The sequence below is a fragment of the Pogona vitticeps genome, chromosome 11, assembly GCF_051106095.1.
Source record: "Pogona vitticeps strain Pit_001003342236 chromosome 11, PviZW2.1, whole genome shotgun sequence".
In the NCBI taxonomy this organism is placed as follows: Eukaryota; Metazoa; Chordata; class Lepidosauria; order Squamata; family Agamidae; genus Pogona; species Pogona vitticeps.
This window is the reverse complement of record NC_135793.1, coordinates 15,103,429-15,130,118: the sequence shown is the minus strand read 5'-3', so window position 1 is coordinate 15,130,118 and position 26,690 is coordinate 15,103,429. Positions and strand designations below refer to the sequence as shown.

Below are 26,690 nucleotides of genomic sequence, written 5' to 3'. Positions count from 1 at the left end.
CTTGTCCTTTTGATTTTAAGGATAGGTTGGTGGCAGCAGTTTTGGTGAAAGGTAGTGAGCACTCTTAGAGGCCTGGATGGGTAAAGGCTTGAGAGTGGCCTGCTACACATATATCCTTCAGTTTAAAGGATATATGACTTTTTATGGGTATCCTGGTCAATCCAATTTAAAAGATGTTTCATATTGGGGCAAAATGTTGTTCAATTTAGCCATTGTTCTTGATGCTGACCAGAAGTGGCCCTCCAATGTTTCATTCAACAACATTGCTAGAGACCTTCTGCATACAGAACATGATTCCTTGCTCCATACACTGTAGATTCATAAACTCCTGAAAATAATTTTGTTTTTGATCCTCAGACATCCCTAATGTTATACTAGATCACACTGCTTGCCCATCTGTTATGGTACAGTGCACTCTGACTAGTTGCAGCATGCCAATTTCTCACCCAAAGATGGTCCAACCACTCAAACAAAATTAAAAGAAAACAGTAGAGTTATGATTGTATATCCTCTTTGTACCATTAGCACCTGATATTAAGAGAACTTTGCATGTTGAATTTCCCTTTTCCCTTGTCCAGCAGGCCGAGGCAAAGAGGAAGTCACAAAAGCAGCAAAATCAGGGAGCTGGACAGGGGACAGATTGGATTTGTCTTCAGTGTGGAAGGGATGGTCACTCTCGAATTGTCCTTCTCAGCCACACTAGATGCTGTTCCAAGACCTCCATACAGAGCACGTTACCATAGTCTTTCGAGACATAGGATACCTATGTCTAATAGCCTTGGATAGGTATTTGTTCCATAGGAGCCATGATCAATTCTCTGGCAGTTAGTTTGCATAACTTAATTATGTATTTTGTGAGATCGCCCTTCTTTTTGTTGTTCCTGAATATATTACCAACTAAATTCATATTGTTAGTTTCAAGTTCTCACATTAATAGATTCCCCTCATTCAATACATTCCGTTCACTCAATGTTATTTGTGGTTATGCACTCCTGTCAAGTCCCATCTTAAATCATCTTTTCTTTCTACAATGATATATTATTTATCCTCCAAAATAAATGTCTTCAAGAAAGCAAATTACCGCCATTATAAGCTGCCCCTCAGCAAACTGGACCCCTTCAGCAAACTTTTGTCAATGGGCTTCTTTAAATCAACGTCTAATTAAGATGCAGCATGTAACTGATCAAGGATTCTGGGCACATCTGCTGCCTGAAGAGTCAGCTTTCCCCCTCACTTCCTCCTCTGCATTTTGACAAAGCAGCTAAGATTACTCTACTTGGCTTAGATGGTATGGATGACTTCCTGGCTTTACCAAACACCATTGTGCCTGTCAAGAAATCACTTTGCTAGTCAGATCTTGCTTCCATCATAAAGGAGGGAAGAGTCACATTATTCATTCTACATATCTAGGGAGAAGAAACAAAAAGAATTCTCAAGTCATAATATAAATTCACCACAGGGATTCTACAAGCAGCTGGTAATGCTGTGGAAGGTAGAGTTTCAGGAAGAAAATATGGCACATCCACACCTTTTTGATTTATTCTGCCTTGAACAAAGGAATCCTTATAAAGTTAATGTCATAAACAGGGCTTGAGGTAAGTACAGACTAGAACTTTCAGCAAAACAGAGTACAGTTATTATCTTCAAAATGTCATTCATTTTGACTTCAGATATTTTTAGCAGAAGAATTATTTGTGAAGTAACAAGCATCAGGAATCAGCATCCTTTGCACTTTAAAAAATTGTATTCATTTATTCAGTGTTTTGATGCCATCTCTCAGAGCAAAAGCCCTCTTGTTGCAGCTCACAATTATAAAACACAATTTGAAGATAAAAAAAGTATAAAAAATTTAAAACTCACAATGGAAAAATACACATTAAAGGTTCCTTTCACAGCCATTGTAAGTATAAATATAAATCCCAATTAATGTATAAGTGGTACTTATGTTGAATGCTACATACAGTCACAACCAGTTGAATGACATACAGTATATAATGGGAACAGTAATAGAAGGCTATTACATTACTCTTTTTCCCCATGTCATTTGGAAATAATTTATACATCACTGGTAGAAAAAAAATCTTTTCTGTCTGTCTGAGTCTAGTTTGAGTTGCTGCTAATTACAAATCCACCTACTCATTTTTTGATAAGTGTGATTCCTACAGGCTCCACCAATGTAAACATCTTTTTTTCCTACAAAACACATACATTTTATTGCTTAATATCAAAAGCTATAACAAAGTACAGTCAATTCAAGTGTAATAACATCTACCATGCAATGATCAATTGAACTTCTGTAGCACAGATACATTTGTGGTTACTCTACAGACGGAATAAAAATATTCTGCCACTACAAAGAGAATAATTGTGTGCCATCAAATCCATTCTGATGTGAGGTGACCCTTTTCGGGGTTTTCTAAGTAGGGGGTGTTCAGAAATGTTTTACCCTTCCCTTCTCCTGGGAGCACCCTGGGGCGGTGCAGCTTGCCCAAGGCCACATATACTGGTTTTTCTGGAATGCACAGTAGGAAATTGAACTCCCTACCTCTGGCTCCCACTGAGCTATCCAGCCAACTACAAAGAGAATACAAAGGGCTAAAACTTCACTCCAGAAAAAAAAAATCCATGGGATCTTAAAAAAAAAGAAGAACACCAACAACTGGAAATCCACACTATCTATATAATGAATGATAAAAGCATAGTGAATATCTTAAAACCTTCAATAAAGCTGTTAGGAAAACAGCCAAAGCTACATTTTGCTTTACCTCTGAAATATAGCCCTTCTGCCGCTGGCAGGAATAGTGACTTAACAGTTACCTGAGATGGAGATGAGGAGATACTCAGAAATAGCTAGTGGTTTATTACCACTATGCCTTTAACTCAGATCAAAAGCAACGTGCCATATGGAAAGAACTGCTTGTTTTTTCTCATATGGAGAAATACTCCGTCTTGTAGTACGTACTGAAGCTGTCCAAAGCAGTCCAGAAACTGTTGAGCTGAGTTTCTGTTTATGAAGAAGGCATTTCCTACAAATTTGTGGCCAAATGAAACCTGCACACAGTATATTCTATATGTGCTTACCCCCATTCACTTATCAAATGTGCATCAAAGGGTCTAGTCTTCACCTAAAAGGGTGTGTGTGTGCAGAGAACACCCTTCCCAGGATGCCATGCTTCTCTCTACCGTTCTATCTGTCTCACTCCCACCCCCACCATTGGTTCTGGTAAGGAACAGCAAGAAAACAGAGAATGTAGGTAGGAATATCAATAGGATACTCCTTGTTTTCAATCATAGATTATTATTATTTTTGGTAGGAGGAGCTTTTGAGGCTCCACTGTGCTTTAAGAGAAAATTTATAAAACTGCATAATACAAATTCATGAGCATATCCCCAAGAAATAGCATTTCATAAGCTTCTTGCTGATAGAGCTGTCAAGAAAGGGACATAAACATCTTCTAACAAAGCAAAAGGCAACTGGAAGCCACACTGATACCATTATTCACTAGATAATGATGGTTGTGGTGTAATGTCTTTCATTGGTTGAAATACAGGTGGTGGTTATATATTTGTGACCTTTAAGAAAATGTCTAAAAATGAGGTCAGCCTATTCTGCAATTCTATGACCTTACTAAACTTGCACGCTGTGAACATTTCATCTCTGCCACTGCTTTTGTGGAACCAGTGAAGGCTTCCTAGTGAGGCGGACTTAGACGTAGTGTTTTCTGGAGAACTTTTAACTTTAAGCAGCTTTCTGGAAAGTGTTGGTCTCAGACTTTGCCACACGAACACGTCTCTGCAAAGATTGTTAAGCACATGATCCACGAAAGGGTTGTGTGATTAATAAGATCAAAAGCCTCGTCCAGATGATTATACTTTTCAGACAATGAATAACTGTGTGTGATCTTTTTGTGTTTACATGTCATAGGTAATATAGTTTTCAGCATACAAAGTAAAACATGCTACTGAATGAAGTGTATGATGACGGACAAAGAAAAAAAGTGAGAATTTGCCTAACTTAATTTAGTGGGAATTGGTTGTTGTGGGTTTTTCGGGTTCTTTGGCCATGTTCTGAAGGTTGTTCTTCCTAACGTTTCGCCAGTCTCTGTGGCCGGCATCTTCAGAGGACTGGAGTAGGAACTCTGTGCTCTATCTGTACTCCTGTCCTCTGAAGATGCCGGCCATGAAAGCCTTTGCAAGTGCATTACTGGGAATTAATATGGTAAACATGCAAGTTTGTTAAAATATGGATATGTTTAGAAGCAAATGCTAAATTCAGTATTTGGAAATTTTTAAGTTCTTTTATGTTGGGTCACTTGATATGATATCTGTGGTTGTCAAGGGCAGGGAGTTGTCTCTGTTGTATGGTCAGACACTGGATTCACATGTGCTCCCCATCATAGTCAATATCTGTTACAGAATCCGTTAATAAAGTCCATTCAGTTTCAACAACAGAACTGTGATGCTGTCATTACTGCGTTTCCCCGAAAATAAGACAGGGTCTTATATTAATTTTTGCTCCAAAAAACACATTAGGGCTTATTTTCAGGGGATGTTTTATTTCATAGTCATGTCATCTTCTGGTTGCTGCACAATGACGCACAAGGGTGGAGGGCGGGGTTTCACTTAACTAGGGCTTATTTGGGGGGTAGGGCTTATATTACGAGCATCCTGAAAAATCATGCTAGGGCTTCTTTTCAGGTTAGGTCTTATTTTTGGGGAAACAGAGTAGGTATTTAGGGGCATTAAAGAGGATTCCTCCCTTTCTGGAAAGGAAAACTCTTTAAGGAAAACTTAGGGCCACTATTTACCTAAAAAGCATATTCTGCTGGTGACCACTTGATGGATTTGCTAGCTGGTGAAAAAACTTTATATTCAAGCCCCTGTTGCAGAACAGTAATGAAGGAAATGAAAGACGTTCTAAGAGGAAGATTTTAAATGAATCTCCCTGTAATTGCTGGGTACTGACATAATCTTAAACTAAAATAGCAGGTAACAGAATCCTTTCCAATTGAAAATACCTTTTAAAGAAAGAATGAAATGCATAGGATACCTACAACAAGCTGTGCCTTGTTAGTGTGCATTAGTCTGAAATTTATAGCTTCCCTGTAAAAGCTAATTTAATGTTACAATAAAGGTATTGTTTGTTCTTGCATTTTTGCATGTCTAGACTGCTCTTGGGGTCTATTTCCCCCCTACCTAAGCTGTGCCATAAAGCATAGCTAAGAGACAATATATTTCTCGGTTCTCATAGATTGCTATTATTTTACAAATCATTAATCCCCAGAGATCTTTAAACATTCAGAGAACCTCATGGTGCAGAAATTGTAAAGTTATAAAAGTTAATTTCAATGTAGAATTAGAGTATCTTTTCATTGTGCCACCAAACCCTTTTTCAGTAACATAAGAGAGAGAGAAAATCAGATCTTGATAAGGTCTGTGTGGAGACCATCATGTAAATTTATAGGTGCCTGACCTCTTACTCACACCAGTTTGCACTGTTACAATTGTATTGATTTTTCTCTGTTGGCTTCCTAAAATGTTGTCTGGAAACATGGACGTAACTGAAGTATGCACTTCATGCCACTAGTTAAGCTTTGCTTTTTGAATCGTCAAGACAAATGCACTTGAGAGCACTGCCTTTGATCAGTGGTTGGTTTCAAACATGGGTGTTCTGCAAAGCTGATTTTTGGCCCAAAGGTTGGGTGCTTCCACTGCACTGAATTCTGATTTCTCCATACACAAGAAATGCAGAAGCATGTGAATGCAGATGTTTATTTAAACTGGACTGCTGTCATATGCAAAATATTTTGAATGAATTCAAAATGATTTAATATATATTAATAAAGTATAAAACACTCATGCTTCTTTATAGCTGGCAACCAGGTGCACATAGGAAGCCAACATAAGGACAATAGCAGCTTGCATGCTTATTTCGCACCAAAATGTATACTGAAGAGAATTTATCAATAGAGTTGAATCAAGCTAAAATGACTGAGATAATTTTTCTTGTTTGACAAATTGGACTGGGAAAAGAAGAACTTGCCTACAGTTTAAACATCAATAACCAAGCAAAACAAACTAATTTGCAGATTGTGAGAGGCAAAGAAAGCTCTACCTCTGGTCATCGCATGCAAATAGCACTTTAGAAATTCACTCTTCTGGTGTCTTGTTACCTAATGTATAGCTTGGGCCTTACTTTGATCTTTACAATAATTGTTTTAGTGTGTAAGAGACCTTCTGGAATATTGTAAGATTATTTCTCCCTTTGCCAGGATGTTTTCTGTCACTGCTTTAGAGCTTGTTTACATTGTTAATATACCTTGGAATACAGTGGGGTCTTGACTTGAGAACTTAATCCGTATTGGAAGGTGGTTCTCAAGTCAAAATGTTCTCAAGTCAAATCTGCATTTCCCATAGGAATGCATTGAAAACCATTTGATCCGTATCTGCTCTTTTCCGTCCATAGAAACTAATGGGAAGCTGCTATTCTGCCTTCGACCACTAGAAGGGGGATATTTTTTTTCCTTAGGTCAAGAAAGGTTCAGGGAAGGCAGGGAAGATACAGTCCAGGCAGTACAGTACCAGGCAGTCCGAAGACTGTCTCCCAGTCCACTCTCTAAACGCTGGGAGGAGTGAGGAAGCAGACAGGCACCCTTTTCACTGGCCAACAGTTAACTGAAAGATCAAATTTTGCACTTCACCTGCCTCCCACATGGTTTTTTTTCAGTTCTTAACTCAAATCTAAGTACTTAAGTCAACTCAATATTTTCCTATGAGAGCAGTTCTTAAGTCAAAATGTTCTTAACTCAAGCCGTTCTTAAGTCAAGACCCCACTGTATGTCACAGTGTTAACAAAAGCTCATCCATTCAACCCTTGACCCTCTCAATTTCTTAAAGGGAGAGGCTTCTCTCCTCCCCACCCCCCCAGCCTGTCAGGCAATTTCCGCTTTGCAAACGGGCAATGGATTTGGGTGCCTTACCCTGTTCATCTTCTTTCCTGCATGCCATCACTGCTGCCTCTTTTCCCTGCCTGGCCTTCCTGGATTTCTATGGGAGCCATGAACAGCCCAGGACCAGAGGGAGGGGAGGGATCGTTTAATTTTTACTTGACATTTGCAGGTTGCTGTCAGCTGCCTGGTTTTCCAAGGAACCATGCTGGTTTTTCCTGCATTCTCTCAGCCCATTTTTTTTAGTTCCATGAAAGGCTGTCTGGAGAAGAAAACTGGGTAAGAATAAGATGACAAGATGAGAAATAAATAAAAATAAATAAAAATGCTGAGTTATTTTCAGCTCCCAGGTAAATTCAGAATGGGCAGGCAGGGGGTTGAAGTCTGTGGCCGTGTGCAGCACTAGCAGCAATTGGAGAATTACTGCTGCCACTACTGCCGCTTCACATCTTCCTTCTAGGGAAGGCAAAGCCTCATTTACATAGGTCATAGGCATCCTTCAGTCTCGAGAGACTATGGTGACATGCTCTGAATTGAGGAATGTCCTCTCCAGAGCATGAAGCCTGGGTAAAATAATATGGAGGATAGGTTGTTACCCAAGCAGCACATCCCCCCTCTCCACATTGCTGAAATGGTCCAATGGAAAGGCAAGAGCCAATACAACTGGTTCCAGCAATGTTGCAGGAGTTGGCAGAACGAAACGAGCTGCCTTTGGGACTCCAGCTCCAGATTTTGCCTCTAGGTTAACTCCTGAAGCCTTTTCCATGAGTGACTGGCAGAAAAAAGGGCCTTCCTTCTACCCACTTCTCCTCACTCCCCATTGCAATGGCAGAAAAAAAAGTTAAGAAGAACAAGCAACAGAATAGGGGAAGCTGTCCCCAAATTCCCAAGCCTTGAACCTGTCAGCTCTCCATGTGCTGGCAAGCAAAGAGTCTTCCTCCTGTCCACCTTTCCTCTCTCCTTGGCAGAAGAGCAACCAACACAGGAACACAGAGAGAGAACTAGAAATGGGGAGCAATTCTCCCTGGCAGAGGAGTGTGCAGTGGGCAAGGTGATTCATAAAACGGCTGAGTTAAAATAAAATGGCCCCTGACAGAGGAGTTAAAATAGCACGTTCCTGAACAGAAAGACACGAGTCCAAGGGGGGGGGGGGACTGAGCTTCCTTCTACATCGTATAGACACCTTTCAAAACACACCCACCCCACACATGCTAGATCTGCTTCAGATCTCATTTCTATTGATAATGGAATTGAGCTCTTTGTCAATGGGGCCACCAGGCTTTATTTCCTTAGGGAATTTGCTCTCTGCGTAAACTAGAAAGCAGGATTGCAACAGATAAGTAGTATCTTGTTACATTTTAAAGCAGACAGATATAGTCATGTGTTTACTTATTTCATTCATAGTAACCAGAAAAACAATAATATAGTATAATGCAACACTACAAATATTACCACTCTATAAAACACAACAATAAAATATTGGCATCAGTAAAATAACAATTTAAAAAAACAGTAAAACAACTGGGTGAACAATAATGGGAAATAAATCAATTAAAACAGCAGCAGCAAGCAGCAGTTGTTGAATCTTGCAATTTTACGCTTTGGATCCACCTTTACTCCATAAAATCAGGAGATGCAGGATAAAACACAACAGGGTTTACTGGAACTTGGAACAGGGAAAGAGGTAATAAATGATTATACACAAGAATCCTGAACACTAGTTCTATTCACTAGTCCCACCTTCCTTTCAATAGTCGGTAACCACTCAGTTCCCTTCAGTGGAAAGGTCGCAGTCTCTCAGGGAAGCTCAGTTTCTTTCCCTCCGTCCAATCATCTGGGACATGTGTCTCGTGTATTTCGCCCTCCTAGGCCTGGTCTCCAGAACAAGGCGCCCATACCTGCCCTCAGGTGTGCCCACACTGAGGGCAGGTATGCCAGGACATACATAAAAAACATGGCTACAATCTGCATCCTTGTCTCTCAGGAAGGGCCAGGCTCGAGGGCAACGGCACCCTGTAAACTCTCCACTATCCAGTTAGGTGGATGAAGCAGTCCAGAGAGCAGCAGGGTGACTTCCTCAGGTCCCATGACAGCAAAACGACAGGGGCATCTTGGCCCTGTCCTGCTCACAGGAATACATTCACTCATATTGTTGAAAGCAGGGTCATTTGTACAAATTATGAATTTCCAACTGAATTGGCTTGATTCAGTCTGATATATATAATTTTATTTGATTTATACCCCGCCCATCTGATCTAAAGGCCACTATAGGCGGCTAGATCCATATCAAAGTACAATATCAAATTTGACTGCAGAGTGAAGTGAAGAATATTTACAAACCAATCCAGATCCAGGGCACTAATACAATTGTATGGGATATAAATAACTTCAGTATACTAATTTTTGTTTTTTGTTTTTTAAAAAGCAAACTTTATACTTGGCTGATTTATTTCCCTCTTTACAATCTACCATGTTTCAGAATTCCATGTAAATCAGTAGATCAACAAAAAAAAATTGTGTGGTCATTTTCATTTTCCAAAGCATTGACTACATCAGTTGATAACTTGAGTTGGGAAAATTGCTTTCGATTGAATTGAGTGACATTCAAAAGCCCCTTCTTCCACCCTAATTAAAACTCCTCCTCCTCTATACAAACACCAAATTAAGAGTGGATGTTTGAGAAGATATGAAAAGTGCCCTGAAACCTCACCCCAACTCATATTTTGCTGCAGCTCCTAGCTGTTTCATTTCAGCAGTGTTACTTATTCTGCTCATGGTGAAGAAATTGTTGTCCTCAAGATGTTGCTGGATTGCAACTCCTACAGTCCCTTTCTTTGCTACGATGATTAAGGCTGATGGGACTTGCAGTCCAATAACATCGATAGGGCCACAATGTTCCCCATCCTTCTCATAGCGACTGGTAGCACATACAGTCAAAGCATACTAACTGCATACTCTCCAAAGCCAAGCAGACTAGTTTGCTGCATGAAGCAGAGAATCCCATGAACACTTCTGTTCTTTCCTGAAACCCAAAATGTACTGCTTGCAACAACCATTTCAGCCATTTCATGGCAGTGCCGTCTATGTAGATAAGCAAACACCAGTGTTTAATCAATTGATAAAAGGGTAGTGCCTAAATGAGGACTGCAAACCACATTTGACTGTGATTTCTTTGAACCAACCATAGTTTTAAACCAGGATTCGGGAATATATAGGCCTCCTGGTGTTGCTGAGCTGGAGATGAGAACTTTGTGTTTTATACGAAGCATGGCACCAGAGAAGGTGCTGAGTTCCATCTCCCTCCACCCAGGCCTCCTGGTCCAATTACTGGGCTCCGCATGCTGCTGGGGTCCTTCTTTGCCAGAATTGCTCCAATTCAGGCAGGAGCCCAGCCAGCATTTCCCTGCCTCCCTAGGCAGCCAACCATTCATTAGCTGTGCAGGGAAACTTCCCATCTCACCGGAGAGGCTGTCTGTCTAAGGAGGCAGGAAAGACCGGCTGGGCTCCTGCCTGGATCGGAGTGCCACTGCCAAAGAAGGACCCCAGCAGCATACAGAGTCTGATAAGTGGACCAGGAGGCCTGGGGGAGAGAGATGGAATTTAGCACCACCTGTGGTGCCTTGCTTCATGCAAAGCATGAAGCTCCCCACCCCTGTGTTGAACTATAACTCCCAATAGCCATAAATAACATAACAAATGGTGAATGGTGTTGAGAGCTGCAGCACTCCAAAATCTGGAGGATCATATTTTGCCCATCCCATACTTATGGGGCCCTTCAGCAATTGTTGGGTTACAAAACCCCATATGTATTATTGAGCACAGCCAATGGAGGCAGATTACAGTAGCTGAAGACCTTGAACACCGGGAAGGCTACACTTTTCCTGCCTCTGGTTTAAATAAAACAAAAATCCCCTGAGTGTATATAATTGTGATTCTAGATAATTTAAAAACAACAGCTGAAGTTTCCAACCAGGTCTGCGCCAAAGAAGAAAAGGCCCTGAGCATCATTCACACAAAGGAAACCATAGTTCTTTATATTTTAGAGATGTTTGTGTATTTCAGCATCAGGAAATCAAATTAAACCTAATTAAATTATTTGTTGTTATTGTTATGTACCTTCAAGTTGGAATTGACTTATAGTAGCTCTCACATGGCTTTCAAGGTAAGCGAGATATTCATAGAATAATGGAGTTGGAAGGGGCCTATAAGGCCATTGTGTTCAACCCCCATATTAAGTAGTGGTTTAACCAGTTCCACACACACCCCAGTGAGTTTTCATAGCTGAGTGGGGATTTGAACTCAGGTCTCCTGAATCCCAGTCCATTATTCTATCCACTACATCAATCAGGGCATAATCCACCCATTGCCACATCTGAAAACATTTCATCTATATGTGTTGTATGCTGGAGGGGTTGTCCAGGTATCTGCCTTTTTCCAATGGGTGGGGTGGGGGACTACTTAGGAATTTTAAAATAATTAAAACAGCAAATTCATTTAAGGCTGAACAATCTTTGGCCACAACATATTCAACATTTGAGGGCAATGATGCCTATTGATGTGATAAAGCAGAATGGATTTGTTTAAGTGGGCCAGTCAGGAAAGGGAGGGGGAAGCGATGCCTTTGCCTGTTCATTTTCTTTGCTTTTACACAGCTTCATTGCTATAAAGAAAGTGAAAGGTAATTACATTGTCATCAGCTAGCTAGCTCATTTGCTTCATGAAGCAAATGTTTACAGTTGTGAGTGCCACTCCTTCCCACAATTATAATTAAATTCCTGTTCCTGGTCATTGCTGAAACCTATTCTCAAAAGTCTTGGTTAAACCACAGGTGTTACTATTGAGGAAAGCACCATCTTGCTGTATCCTAAGGAGAATTTTACCACACATCTGGAACTCATTAGGAATCTAGAGAAATAGCGATTTTTTTTTCACAGCTTGGCAGAGACAGAGAATGGATGCAGGTGAGCTAGTTTACTAAACATTTTACCACACACCTGTAACTAGTGTGTGGTAAGAAAAAATATCTCCCCCCCCCCTTTAATCAGTATTTGATGGGTGGTAAAACTTTCCTTATTCTGTTTATTCAAATAATTAAGAATAACAATGATACATTTTCCTCCAAACTTGGCAATGTGAGAGAAGGAAAGAACGGCTTCAGAATGAATTTATTACATTGTTCACTGGGCCCTGTATATGGTAAAAATTCTCACCTCTTTATTTGCAAATTGTTCTCTTTTGCGTGTGGTAAAACTATCTGTATGTGTTTATTAAAAACTATATGCTGGCATTTAAAATAGGACTAAAGGTGGTATATGATACTAACTTATTAATTAAAAAAACACAACAAATTGAAATCAAAGCAATGTAACAAACATCAACAGCCAGAATTATTATGCTGTGCCCCCCCCCCCTTCAGATATTAAATACCTATTTGTGTTAGTTATGATAAGGTTTTTCCAAGGAGCTTTACCCTTGCCAGTTGATGGACAGAATGATCCAAAGGACAAAGCTGAATTTATGGAGAAAGAGGCATGATTTACCAATCACAGTAGTTAGTACTTGGTAAATGGCTCAGTAGAAATTAGAATTTGTGTGCTGAACAGTGGGGGTTGTTTGTTTGAAATAGTGTATTCATGGAATTTTGGTCTCAGTTGTGGAAAAAATATGAGGTGGGAAGTCATTTTCAGACAGCTTTACTGCACCTTGTAACTAGAAATGAGAGACTAAGTAATATAGTGGATAGAGTGTTGGAATAGGATTCAGGGAACCTGGGATCAAATCCCTGCTTGGCTGTACAAATTCACACAACATAAACTGTTGTGTGGTTGTAACATAAGCTCCCTTTTGACAATGAATGATTCTTAATCATAATCCAAGTAACTGACTTTATTTTATATTATAAAAATTGAATTCCTTTTGCTGCCTAAGGAAACACTCCACCCACACATACCTGATTCAACTCAGAGAAGCCCTTTGGGCCTTATTTCAACGCTGGTAACAGGACAATGTCTTCCACCCTGTATAAAAGCAAATGGCTAGGCTGGAAAGAAACAGAGCAGGTTCCGTGAGACCCGCCATTTTGTCTCCCAGTCCCTTCATATTCTTTCCCTGTCTGGAGGATGCAGCATTTAGGACGCTCATTTCATTCTCTATCCAATAACAGGACGACCACACCATTAGACAACTGATGCCTTAGGATGGGATGTGGGAGGTCATATGGGGGGGGGGGGAGAATTAGAACTGTGTGATTCATAGGGGTTGTTCTTTGCTCCCTAAGCAAGTCTTTGGTCTCAGGTATGGGTGGTATGGAAGTCTGGCAATGTATATAGGTTTATAGTCTGGCAGAAGCTAGTATGGATGGAGACTCTGGTTCAAATCTCAACCCACCCCCTTAATTACTAAAATTCACTGGGTGACTTCTGGTCAGCCATAGAATCACAGAATTGTAACGTTGGAAGTGTCTCCAAGGAAGGCCAGTCCCCCACCTGAAGTGTCAATCACCTTCATTGTAGCCTACCTCATAAAGTTGCTGTGACAGTGAATTGTAGCAAAGTGGAGGAAGTATACCTGCTCCTGGGCTTTGTGAAGGAAGGATGGGATACGAATTGAGCAAACGAAAGGGCAGGAGGGGTCAGGACACAAATATAATCAGACTTCCCAATGTACCAATGTGATGTATATATGTCATCAATTACATATAATACTGCTAAGTAGGAAGTAGGCATGCTGTTTTGGGAGGTTGGGGACAAAATCCTGTTGTGTAGCTATGCCTGTGTAATTCATAATTGTACAAGCAATCACAAAATTTGTGCCAAGGGGGAAGTCAAATCTAGCAAGCAGTTTCTTAGGTGCACAATTAATTATGTGTAATCAGACATGTCATGCAGACTGCCTGGGCATAACTCCCTATGAACTTTTGCAGGTGTAACATTACACGGCACTAAGTGCAAAAGGATTTCTGCCTTGGGGTGTGAGGCAACTGCTTCAGAATGCTTTTCTTCTGTCTCAGTAAAAAAAAGGCATCAATTGATATGCTGCTAATATTTTGCAGCCTGGATACCAATTCACCCCCTTGCTGCATGATGAATGAATACTAGTTTCCTATGTGTTCTTTGTCTGGAGGGTGGGGGGGAATGTTGTCTGCTATACAGCTATAACTAGGCTCTCTTTCTGCCTTTCAGGGCCTATGCATCTTTCCTTAAGATGTTTTTTTTCCAGCTGTCTCTCCATCCCGATAGCAAAGTTCAGAAAAATAACATAATAAATGGTGTCTTGACCACACTGTTCCACAAGCTTTCTGCTTTCTGTAGATCACAAATCACAGCAAGCAATCCAAATTGTTAAATAAACATTGTGCATTATGTACCAAATGCACATTTTAAAAAATGTAATCACTGTGATCTTGACAGAGGGGTGGGTGGGATTTGACTGTTCCTGGGCATGGGACTCTTCTGGTAATACAGAACAACTGAGGTTATACTTCCACATGTGCTTTACTCACTTGGGAGTAAACGCATTGGACACAGAAGGGGTTTCTTCTGAGGAAATACATTGGGGCATTTGAGAAACCAAGGGTTGGCAAACCCATCCTTCCAGGCATTGTGCTATCTTGGGTGTTCAATTCCCAGCCAGGGTAGCCGATGGTGAGGGATCACAGAAATTGGACTCTGGCAACATTCCATGGGCCAACGCGGTGACTACAATTAGCAAGAAGATACCGCCTAGTCTGGTTGCCAAACTTAGCCAGGATAGCAGTTGCACCAGGAGATCTTTCTGCCAGCTGTTCCCTGGTATCAACCGCCACAAGGGGCCTCCGATGGCCTCTCCGCCTTTCAAACCCACCGCATCTGTCCCATTTTCCAGTCGGGACAGCATTGGGGGGGGGGGGAATGACTATTTGCTGCCTTCCATAACATCCAATATATGCTGTTGAAGGTGTTCCCCCCAACTTTGCCCACGGTGGGGCAAGCCTGGATTCGCAGACCAAAAGGGAAAGCGCAGGTTAAAATTCACGCTGTGGAAGAGACTTCATGGTGACCTTGAGCCAGTCCTTCTTTTCTTCCTACTTCACAAGGCTGTTGTGAAGAGCAATGTCGGGAGAGCGGCCACAACGTCCAACACCTGGAGGTGACCGGGCGAAGTTGGGGCCGTGTAGAAACAAACAAGAGGCCAAAATCTGCGGGCTCTGGAAAAGAGTGATCTGTTGCTTGCGAGGAGGAAAGTCCGAGCCCAGGGCAGCCCCTCTCCCCCTGCTGAGACGCCCGGCGGTGGCTTCTTCCTCGCGGCCAAGAAGCATCGCTCTGCCTGCCTCGGCGGGTTTCTCCAGCTTTTCCTAGAGCTAAAAACAGCAGCAGCAGCAGCAGCTGACAGAATCCTTTAAGACCACGGGGAGGGAGAGGGAGAGAAAGAGAGAGAAATAAATAAATAAGTACGTTCCCCCCCCCTTTTTTTTTAATATACCCCCTTTCGCTGCTGCCTTGGCGCCCCCCCTTTCCTTTCTCCTTTGCATCTCCCCCCCCCCGTCCACTCCCCGCCCCCTTTGCAGTGATGTCAGTCCCGGCGAGGACTTGGCTGGCAGCGCTGGAAGAACGCGGAGTTCAGACGGCCGCAGACGGAGCACGGAGCGGAGCCGCCGCCGCCGCCGCCGCCGCCGCCGCCGCGTGGAGCCGGAGCCGCCGCCGCCGCCGCCGAAGCCGGCCAGCCTCGCCAGCCCCGGGGGGGGGGGGGCGCGCGTGCTCGGGTCCCCGCGCGTCCAAAAGCCTCGCGGAGGAAGAGGAGGAGGAGGGGGCGCGTGCGCGGTGTGTGTGTGTGAAGTGGACCCCCTGCGGCGGCACCACCAGGCGGCTCTGGCGCAGACGGACGGAGGGGCGACTTTGGACGGGCTCGCGCGCCCTCCCGGGGAAGGGGGGGGAGGAAGGTCGCCTCGCGGTTTTTTTCCCCCTGCCCGTCTCTTTTGGGTGCCTTTGGCTGGCTCTGCAAAGCGAGGGGAAGGAGGAAGAGGTGCGGGGCGGGGGGGACGGACGTGATTTGGACGCCGTGAGAATTGCAGCGGGCGAGGGAAAGGCGCTGCCTCCGATCCTGCAAGTTGCCCGCCTTCTCTCGAACAACTTGAGAGCCACCGGGCGCCACCTGGCCGGGCGCCCTCCTCGTTGTCTCCTGGCCCTCCTGTGGGCACCGGCGGCGAAGGGAGACGTTCCGCTTGCCGTTTCGCAGAAGACGACGACGAGGACCGGTCCCTCGAACTTGCCCGACCTGCTGCTGCCTTCCGGGGGCTGGGCGAGGCGCCCCGGCGCAACTCTCCCGAGTTAACGTCTCTCCACCACCACCGCCGCCCTCATTTGGGGCTCCCCTCCCGGTCTGGCCAGCTCGCGCGAGGCTCAGGTCGGAGAGCCGAGCCAGGATTCTCCCGCGGCGCGGACTCGAAGGGGGACGGACTCGAAGGCGGCATGGCTGAGGAGCCCGTGTAGACGGCGGGCTCTCCCCGCACGGGAGGCGGAAAGGCACTCGCTCGCAAGGTAAGGCGGAGGGGCTCAGGGCAAGCGGGTCTTGAGGAGGGGGGGGAGGCGGAGGAGCAGGCGGTCCGCCTCCTGACCGAGCCTTCCCCCCCCCGGCTCCCGCGAGGCACCCGCGAGGCGCCCCAGCCTCCCGGCGAGAGGAGGGATCCCTCCGGTGAGGACGAGCGAGGAGCCGGGAAGCGCCGGGCGGCGGACGCTGCGCGCCTCGCCGGAGAGCCGGTGGCTGGCGCGCGCGGATCGGGAGGGCTTTGCCAGCCTGACGGCACGGGGGTCGCCGCCGGGGGCTTTCCTTCTGCACGGGGCGGAGTGGGGGGGGGGCGCGCAAGGCTCATCCATCTCTGGCACGCTTCATATAATAAATCTTCCCTAAAATAAAAAAAAAGGCAACCCCCCCCCCCCGGCCGCCGCCGGCTTTCGCAGTGCAAGGCGGCCAGTGTGCTGGAAGCAGTTCAGGTTTGGGTGTCAGACAGGGTGCAGAGTACTTAGCAGGGCGAGTTTAAAAAAAAAACACCAAAGAAGAGGGGTAGGGTGGAAGGGAAAACATATGGAGTATTTTATGGATGCAATTGTAATCCTGTAATGGAGACTGCATTAGATGGGAGAGGGCATTAAAAATCCCGTCTCTCTCTCTCTCTGTGTGTGTATTGGGAGGGGGGGGGAAGGGGAAAGTCCAAACCCTGTCAATGTGCTGGATTGTAAATGAAGTTCCCTGATTGAAGGATTTCCTTGAACTCTGGCAATGAGCTTAAAGTTGCTGTACATTTGAGATATTGGAATGAGATATAAAGCAGATCAGATAGGCTGGGTGCTGGGGGGGGGGGGGAAAGGCGAGGAGAGGAAAGAGGTGGGGGAGAAGCGAGATAATTTCCATAAGGCTTTGAACGGGTAGGAGTAGAAATCCAGACATTGCAGAGATTGGGACTGAGATCTGTGTGTAGACTGGCTGATCGGGGAAAGCAAGGGGGTTGGGGGGGCATTTTCAGGAGGGGGCAAGCCAAACGGACTCCTTCTGTTTCTCATTGGACACTCGTGTTTGGAGAAAGTAGATGAAGGCAAGGCTGAAATGTCGTCCTCCGGCCCCTCCCCACCCTTAAGTAGAAATTGGTCATGGAAGGGGTCTTTGCAACCTGCTGGCTTGCATGGGGGAAGCGCTGTGGACTGGCTGCAGAGCGGAGAGCTGCCTTCTCATTTTTCTTCTTACAAGCTTAGCATAGTATTAACTTGTAAGAAGTAGCCCTAAAGGTCTGTGATGTGGAGCAGTGGAAGAGAGGTATTAGTTTCTGCATGATGGGAAGTGAGGGAAGGAGAGGGTGTGGACCATGGGAATACAGCATGGTCTTAAAACAGCTTGAGCTTAACACACACACACACCCTTTTAATGGATGAAGTAAGGAGGATGTTCCTTTAAGGGTACTTCAGAGTTCACCCTAGTCTGATAAATTCGTGGAGCAGAAACCTTGGTCTGTTTTAATGGAAGGTACTCATACCAGAAACAAAGTCTTCACTAGCAACTTCTAGTGGTCATAAATGTCAAAATGGACTCAAGCAGACCTCTTGCTGCACACTACGTAAAGTTATCAATTGGAAAGATGTGGCACAAGTGTTGTTTGTTTTAAAGGTATGTTGGGGTATATGGTGGGAGGAAGTTGCTGTGTCTTTTACTTGAAGGTATACCAGAGGATTGATTTTTCTTTCCACTGTAGAAACATCACAGGCGGAACATTCAACTAAGGGAAAAAACCTTAGCCATAGCTCCTATATTGGTCCTTGTGAATATTCAATGAGTGACTTGTTCTGTAGCTGGATTTAGTATATCAGCTTGCATGTTGCACAGAATTCTTCATGAGGCAGAGAGTGAACAGCAGAAACCTCTTCTATTACATTGTCAACAGAGGCACATAGTACTGTTCTCTGAGAAGGCTGAGCTCTTAGAATGCAGAGAGTTCAGTGAATAAATTCAAATAAAGCTCGATCGGGTTGTCAAAAACAGTTTGTTTTCACATCTGAAATGTGAACGGGAGCTTGAGTTATGCCTTCATACTTGAATGCTTCCAAAACTGTAAATTTTGCAATAAGACAAAGGTGAAAGGGAGAGTGAAGCATGAGTTTACATGAAGCATAAAAGCAGAGGGAAAAAATTCATCATGGCAAAAAGAATTCCTCTTGTATCCAGTTGTGGTATGTGTGTGTGTGTGTCGAGAGATCTTAAAAAAGAAAACTTGTATGTGTGTGTGTAGTGTGTGTGTGTGTGTGTGGGGGGGGTGTAATTGCAAAGACAGCACCAGAATATTAATGACTTAAACCCTAGGGATGGAAGGGTTTAGCTTGATAGGCAAAAGGCAAGAGTAAGCTGGAAGGGAGAGGTCTTTAAATTTCTAGGCATGTTCAGTTTCAGCTCTGTCTGCAACCCAATCTCCAAATAAAATTTAACGTTACTTAAGTCAATGATTCTTGTAGGGTTTTCTTTAAGGGTATGGCAAATCAGCTCTTTTATGGGTGGCAGGTAACAAAATGTTGCTGTCTTTGCAAGATGTGTGAATGTTTTCTATTTAAATCCTCCTTCTGTCAGATAAAACAGTTGAGGCGCACATTTTTCTCCCCCGCCCATTCAAATCTTTGTTTGCATTTTATTTCCCCCCCCCACATTGAAGGGTTTTACTGGTTCGCAGCTATACAGTTCCTTCTGATAAGCTTCTTTCTCCCATAAGCAGTGCCTTGCTATAGTTAAAAAAAGAATTTATGTTTAGAATAGGACTGTCTGCATGGTACAGTTGGTTTTTATACATCATAGCCTCTGCAAAAAGCAAGATCAAAGATTTGGACCTCGACTCCTATAACACGTTATGTTCTGTGCGGGCCTAGAGGCAACATTCTGCCTATACCCTCTCTTCTGTCATCAAAATTGTATCAGTTTTCCATTGTTTCATCACCCATTTACTTAGTGGTTCATAACTTAGACTTATAAAATGTGCTCTGAGCGGTAACCAAAACTTACTGGTAGGAGTCAGAATGCAGTCTGCACCATTTGTATATATTATGCTTCTCGTAAACTCTGTTTCTGCAGGTAAAGGTGGACACACCAGGTGGAGAAGAGTTGATGATTTGTAAAATCTGTTCTTTTAAAGCTTCTAATTGCTTGATTCTGAGACTAGTTAATGGTACTCATCTGATCAGCTATTCCTTTTTTGTGGTAAGATTTCTGTTGCTCTGAGGAAATCAAATAGTGTGAAATTTCAGGGCTGGTTTTAGTTCACAAAGAGCACTTTGGTAATGCAGAACTTTTGATACTGCCTTGGGAGCTAAGTTATGGTTCATATCAAAAGAGACTCTATCTGTGCTATGATAACCTAACCTAATTTCATGGCAGTAATAGGGGGGAAAACAGTGCAACATAAACCTGAATTGTTTAGTCTTGGTTTTGGAATGCCACGGAATCTCATTTTGGGGTACTTACAGATGGTATGTTGCACTATTTATTTCATCAAGAAGATACAGTACCGCTAAGACAAAAGTGAGAGCACTCATCTGGAATGCTGCTTTAATGTAGGTCCTTCTTTTCTCCAGATACAGAGGGATAATATTCACCTGAGCTAAATACTTTTTTGGTTACCCTATGATCTGGGTAGCCTTGTGCACATGGCACTCATATTTTTGCAGTGGGTTGCTAGGTATCTTTACTCAAAAGTCAGTGCTACTGTGTTTCATAGTGAGTATGATCAAGGAGTGCCTCCTCACTGTGCTAAGAATAGCGCTGAGCTACTGTCTCTGCAAGGTTAATATGAAGGCAATACAACATTTTGAACGATGGAGGTTCTAATTGAAATGTTTTTCTTGGTTTGCGTGACCATTTCTTCTGCTGTAGTAGCTGCATGTTGGAGGTTTGTTGTGCGTATCATACATGGGTAGTTTGTATTTATGTTCAAGAGCAAACAGTCTTACTGTACCAAGCTGAGATCTCTGAACACCTTGTTTTGCAGCTATTGGACTGGTTGCGATGAAGGGTAGCCCTCTGTAGTTGATTGTCTTAATAATAATAATAATTTATTGTCATTGTAAGTATATGCACATACAACGAAATTCACAGACACCCAGAGACCAGACACATGCACACACATAAAATTCCCCAAACACTCCCCACCAGGCAATTCAAAAGAGATAGCCTTTCACTTATCTTCAGGGGATTGTACAATCAAAGTAGCTGCATTATCAACATAATAGTTTAAATAAGCAATTCTCCTATCTATATACAAAATCTGGAACTATTTTCTTTTGAACAAAGGATTACTGAGTCTCAGGAAGATGGGAGGATAATAAAAAAACTTAATTTTCAGTTACAAAAGCCTTTGCCCTTGATGGAACACATGTCCTCAGGAAGACAGTGGTTCTTTGTGCCAGCGGTGGCCAGCTGTTTCAAAACTCTGCCCTCTGAATCTTAACTCATTTACAAGTCCCATTGATGGTGAGTAGGCTCATGTAGGATTGCTCTCTTGGAAGATCTTCTTCCCATCATGAAACAAATTTTGTACAACAGCTCTGTGCTGTCTCCTGTGTCTTTCCACTCAGGAACAAGTCCTGATGATGTCATTGGTATGTATTCCTCAGCATTTATGTAGAGTACTGCAGCCATTTTGTCGCCTACAGTGACCAAGTGTGTACGACTGAATCTTACATGGGCTTCTCTTGAAGGTGTATGAATTGCCTGGACACCAGAATGGATTTTATCGGATCAGTAAAGGGGAAAGAGTAATTTGGAAGGGCGCATTCCATCATCTGATGTATCTTTGGAGAGAGGGTCTGCTTTGTATTATTCCAAAGACTTTGAAAGTCAATTTCTTTCAATTATTGTTCCCGAGTTTAGTAGAAATTGTAGAACTTGCATATATACCTCATTCGGTTTGTAAAATATCCATAACCAGATTTTAAACTTGCGACTCTTCATATATTGTGGGATAAATAAAAAATGATCTTGGTAGAATGTCAGTTTACCTGTCTTTAACAGAAATCTGAAATGTTGTATATGCCCCTCCTTTTGTTATCCATTTGTCTAATTTGGTAAAGGAAGCTAAATTAATTCAGCACAGTCCCATGCCTAAATCTCTGTGAATACTTAAAGAATACATATATGTGGTTCAATTATGTTTCAGTGTGTGAGTAACATTTTGGAAATCTGCAGGTAGATATTCTACCAAAAGGGACAGAGATGTAATGGAATGGAAATAAACCTTTTAAAACATGGGATCTAGGAATATATTTGGAGTCTTGCTTCCAAATTATCTTCAGTCACTTCTGTTAGGTAAACGATGCTCATATTATCTCTGCCATTTTTTATGATGAAAAAGAAGGTGTCTCATTTTGTGGGTGGGAGGATCCTCACTTATTAGTATCACACATGGTTTTTTTTGTGTGTTTTTTGGATTATCCAGGCCGAGGTCAGAAAGTCTTAGAAGCCCCAGAGAACCTTTCCAGTCAATGTTGCTAGTATTCAGATGGATGGGCCAGACGTCTGACTCTGTATAAGACCATTTCTTATTGTCCTAAAGATGGGGGAAGACACCATAACAGCCTGACCCTGTTTGATTTCAAAAGCTGAGCCAGGTCCGGCAAAGCTAGTATATGATGGGAGATCAGGAGGGATCTCCAAGCACAACCAGTAAAGAATCCTGCCTGAAACCCAGGAGAGCTGCTGGTACTCGTAGTTGATAATACCCGCCTAGACTAAAGGTCTGAATCGGTATGAGGTGTCTTCCTGTGTTCCGAATCTCACTCAGCCTGCTACAGAGGGTGACAGAAGGTATCATTTAACATCTGAATAGGACTGTAAATGCATCACAGTTAGGGATATGGGGAGCCTATGTGATAAACCCAGCAATTGACTGCAATTTTGCTTCAGATGAATGTTCTGTGAAGCCTGTAGTTGTGGCTTTGGTCTATCCTGAGTGGAGATCCTGTGCAGCTTTCCTTTCCCATCATTCCAGACTACGATGGGAGGCAAAAGCCAACAGTATCTGTTTTGTAAGTTCATGACCTGGGGTTCAATCCCAGGTAGCCGGCTCAAGGTTGACTCAGCCTTCTATCCTTCCGAGGTCAATAAAATGAGTACCCAGCTCGCTGGGGGCGAGGGCAATGTGTGGCCTGCATAATTAACTTGTAAACTGCCCAGAGAGTGCTTGAAGCACTATGGGGTGGTATATAAGCAGCACACTTTGCTTTGCTTTATATTAGCTTCCATGTTGTGGTAGTTGATGCTGCAAACAATATGAGAGTGATTAAAGGTTGCATGATTTTGCTATCCTTGTATAGCAAGCTATATGAAAGCAGTGACAAAGTGGGGTTGTGGGCAAAAAAATATTTAATTAAAGACTAGCTTTTACTCTACTAATTTATTTATAAATCTCTTTTTTAATGCAGTGTACAGTAATCTCTATGGAATTTTATTTCATTTGAAAAAGCATGGAAGGATATATAGCAAGTTGAATCCCTTCAATCTCTGTAAGATTTATGCAGGACGAAATGGATGGAATGTTGGGGGATAGGATGGATGGAATTCACAAACGATCGCTTTTCTTTGAGCCATTTAGCCTTTTTATTCCACTCCTATCCACTCAATTCCATGACTCATGTATCCACCAGTACTGAAAGGAGCAGAAGAGAAACAATGTAATGCTTTAGCAGAAATGCTGGACTCCTACGTTCAGATTCCTTGCTTAACATGCTGGATGAAAAGATGTTAAATCTCTTACTGTTTTGAGGATAAAGCTGAAAGATTTGCCACCAAGATTTGCATGGAAAGAGAGTGGGGGCCTGAACTTTGGGAAAAGCCATTTCTCAATAGTAGAGTATATATGTTCTGTATGCAGGAAATCATAAGTTCCATCTTCTTCACATTTACTAGCAGGTCTGGGAGATACCTGTTTCTGAAACCCATCACTGCCACCGTGAGTCCATGTAGCAATAACAGTGCTGGCATTCTATGAATCTAAGACAGGTTCATATATTACTAAGTGAGAAACCATATGTAAGAAAAAGTAGAGGCAGAGTGTCATGGGTGCATTTTAAATTCATGGTGGATGACTACATGTGACCTGTTTGCTGAACCCACTTGGCTACAGTCTGAAAATGACAATCTATTTATGTGTGGAGGTTGCCGTGTAGTCTGATTTAGAGAGGTAAGGGTGGGGATGCAAATGACTATTAAGTGTAGACCTGTTTAGTGTAAATGTGTGAGAGAAAGAGAGGCAGACCAACAGTACACTTAGAATAAATCTGTTTGTTCCATGTTTTAAGGTTCATTATATTTTTCTCCCTTAGGGTCCAGTCCATGTTTCTTGCCTTTGAATCAGATTTTGGAAATTTTGAGTGAATGTTGCTAAAGTCATGAATTGTAGTAAACTGTTGCACTGATACCCAGCTTTGTCCAAAACAGTAAGCTAAAACGTTCATATGCATTTTCAATGACTGGAAAGGTTCCTTCAACTCGCAACACTTCTGGGTTTGTTTCGACATGTCTGGTGCTTCAAGGAAAACTTTATGTTCTCTTAGCAGCATTATTAGAAATAAGAAATATCTCATTAGCTTACCGCATGGTAGCATCTTTGTTTTTATGGAAAGAGTCTTTTCATTAGTCGGGGCTACCAGAAGGACTTGCGTTGAGAGTCAAAATGCTGTGTATGAATGAGTGTTTTCTACTGGCAAATAGTTTGAATGGTACAGGATTTTAGTCATATGACTACCACTTATAGGCTTCCAACTGACTGATTAGGAAGTTTATTTATTTATTTAATTTATATCCTGCTTTTCTGCCTCTAAAGCAGTGTTTTCCTTGCTAAATATTTTTTCTTTCTGATTTCTCAGAGCGGTATGTTAAAGTTACTGTCTAGGTGAATGCATGAGAAACAAGCCCTTTGGGGGAGAATGAAGCTTCCACTTTTTAAAGAAGGGATGCCTTTACCCCCACAAAAAAGACTTTTTATGCAAATATGGTAGTGGAGGTAACAAGTTACCTAGCTATTATAAAAGGGGGCTGCAATTTGAAAATTTTGGGAACCAATAAAGGGACTCAAGGGAGCCTGCAATATGTATGTGCACACATACACAGAATATATTCAGATAAATTCAGATATCATTAAAATAACATTAGATCAAGAGAGTGTGAAAATATTAAGTTAAATATACTTAAAATACCTGAAGAAATTATATTGCACCCCCCTACTAATGCCCTTGCAATCCTGTAAGGGCATATAGAGGTGAAAAGTCAACATAAAAATGAAGGGTTTCATCTGTCAGCAGAAGGACTGTAAGAAGGGAGCCAACCTGATCTTGTACAGCAGGGGTCATCAACCCCCGGTCTGCAGCCCGGTGACGGTCCGTGGGCTTCCTGGAACTGGGCTGCGGACACAGATCCCCCCCCCCCGGGTGGGCGTGCTGCAGTTGCAGAGGGGCTTGTCGTGCTTTGCCCTACGCCATCTTCTCAGCTGGCTGGCTGGCTGGTTGGCAACCCCCGTCTGCTTTCTCTTACATGCTCCCAAGGCCATCAGAAGGAAGCTGAGCGAGCCAACAGGCGCTGGGCGGCCACCTTGGGGAGAAGCCATGGGCTCTGCAGGCAGCCGCCAGGGGTGATGGCTGTCCATGAGCGAGAGCCCTGGACCCCCCCCCCCCTCCATCCTCAGGCCTCAAGGACTCTCCCAAACTCTCTCGCTCTGACTCCCCAGCCCCAGTAAAGCGGATGGCAGTGGTGCAGATGTGGCGATGGTCGCCCCTGCACACAAAGCGCACATGCATCCAGAGATCGCTGGCCAGAGGGGCGGCTGGGTGCAGGCGTGGGAAGTGGTGCAACACGAGGTGGATGGTGCTCAGACTCTGGGAGGCCACCTTGGGAAGAAGCCATGGGCTCCACAGGTGGGCAACCGGGGTGACAGCCTTCCGTGAGCAAGAGCCTCAGACCCCCTTCCCTCCTCACGCCGCCCACTCAGGCCGCAAGGATTCTCCCAAACTCTCTCCCTCCAGCTTCCCAGCAAAGTAGGCAGTGGTGGGGGTGGTTTAGATGTGGAAAAAGTCACCCTAGCACACAAAGTGCACATTCTCCCAGCGATCACCAGCCAGAGGGGTGGCTGGGCGCTGGGCATAGGGTGCGGTGCGGTGCGAGGTGGATTGGACTCAGACTCTGGGAGGCCAGCCTAGAGCCTTCACCTCACGCTGGAGGAGCCGCAGTGGGGAAGGGGCCTGCGCCGGCTTGCGGACCACTGTTGTACAGGAAGGAATTCCATAGGCTCGGAGCAGCCACCAAAAATGCCCTCTATCAGGTCCTCACCAAATATGTCTGGGATGGTGGGATCAAGTGAAGGCCTTTCCCCAAAGATCTCATAAGTGCGAGTAGGGAAGGGGGACTGTATAGCAGAAGGTACAGTTCTTCTGATAGCGTGGACTCAAGCCATATTGGACTTGATATATCAGAAAACAAACACTTTGAATTGGGTGCAGAAATGGATTGGCAGCTGGTGAAGCTGTTGTAACAGGCGTAATATAGTCCTGGTAACCCGCTCCAGTCAGCAGTCTGCCTGCAGCATTTTGAATCAGCTGAAGTTCTCTGAATTGCCTTCAAAGACAGCTCCGTATAGTGTGTATTATGGTAATGCAAATGGGATATAACTAAGGTATATCTCCTAGGAGCCAGGTCAGATATTTCCAAGAATGGCTGCAAAAATGGCTTGCAAATGTTATATGCTTCCTTTATCATGCCTCAGTGAGCCTTACAAGTACCGTATTTTTCTGTGTATACGACACTACTTTTTCCTAAAATCATTACACTAAAAATTGAGGGGCATCTTACACATGGAAGTAAGCTGAGGAGGCTTTGCTTCCTACAGTCAGGCGGCTTAACTTCCTCCAATCACGAGCCGTATGGAACTGATGTCAGCTGATGTTGAATAAACCAATTGGAACACACCTTATTGGAGGTGGAGCCTGTAGGCTCAGATGCAAGAGGGACTCCTAATGTCTGAGTATTCTGAGCCCAGAGGATGAATACTCAAAGCTAAGTTTTTTTAATATTGGGGTTAGAAAAGGGGGTGGGTGGGGTCTTATAAATGGAAAAATATGGTAGTTGTTTGGTTTCAGGCCAAAGGTCAAGAAGACAAGGAAACAAAGGCTGATCCTTGTGAGGCAGATCTTATGTGGGAGTGACTATATAAAAACTGCAGCCAAACTTTTAAATTCCATATTCACCTTATAT

General features: G+C 43.5%; 1 protein-coding gene across 5 annotated transcripts in view; it reads left to right on the top strand.

The window, feature by feature from the left end:
* The first annotated feature begins 15,606 nt into the window (after window positions 1-15,606).
* Window positions 15,607-26,690, top strand: part of LOC110082622 (protocadherin-11 X-linked) — a 986,147-nt gene continuing 975,063 nt past the window's right edge. For 2 of the 5 annotated variants that reach the window (XM_020800277.3, XM_078380635.1), the window contains exon 1: window positions 15,607-16,462. The gene's annotated coding sequence lies outside the window, so the exon portion shown is untranslated. Of the gene's footprint in view, window positions 16,463-16,508; window positions 18,081-26,690 lie in introns of those variants that run through there. The other 3 variants (XM_020800278.3, XM_020800279.3, XM_078380634.1) reach the window with 2 other exon arrangements.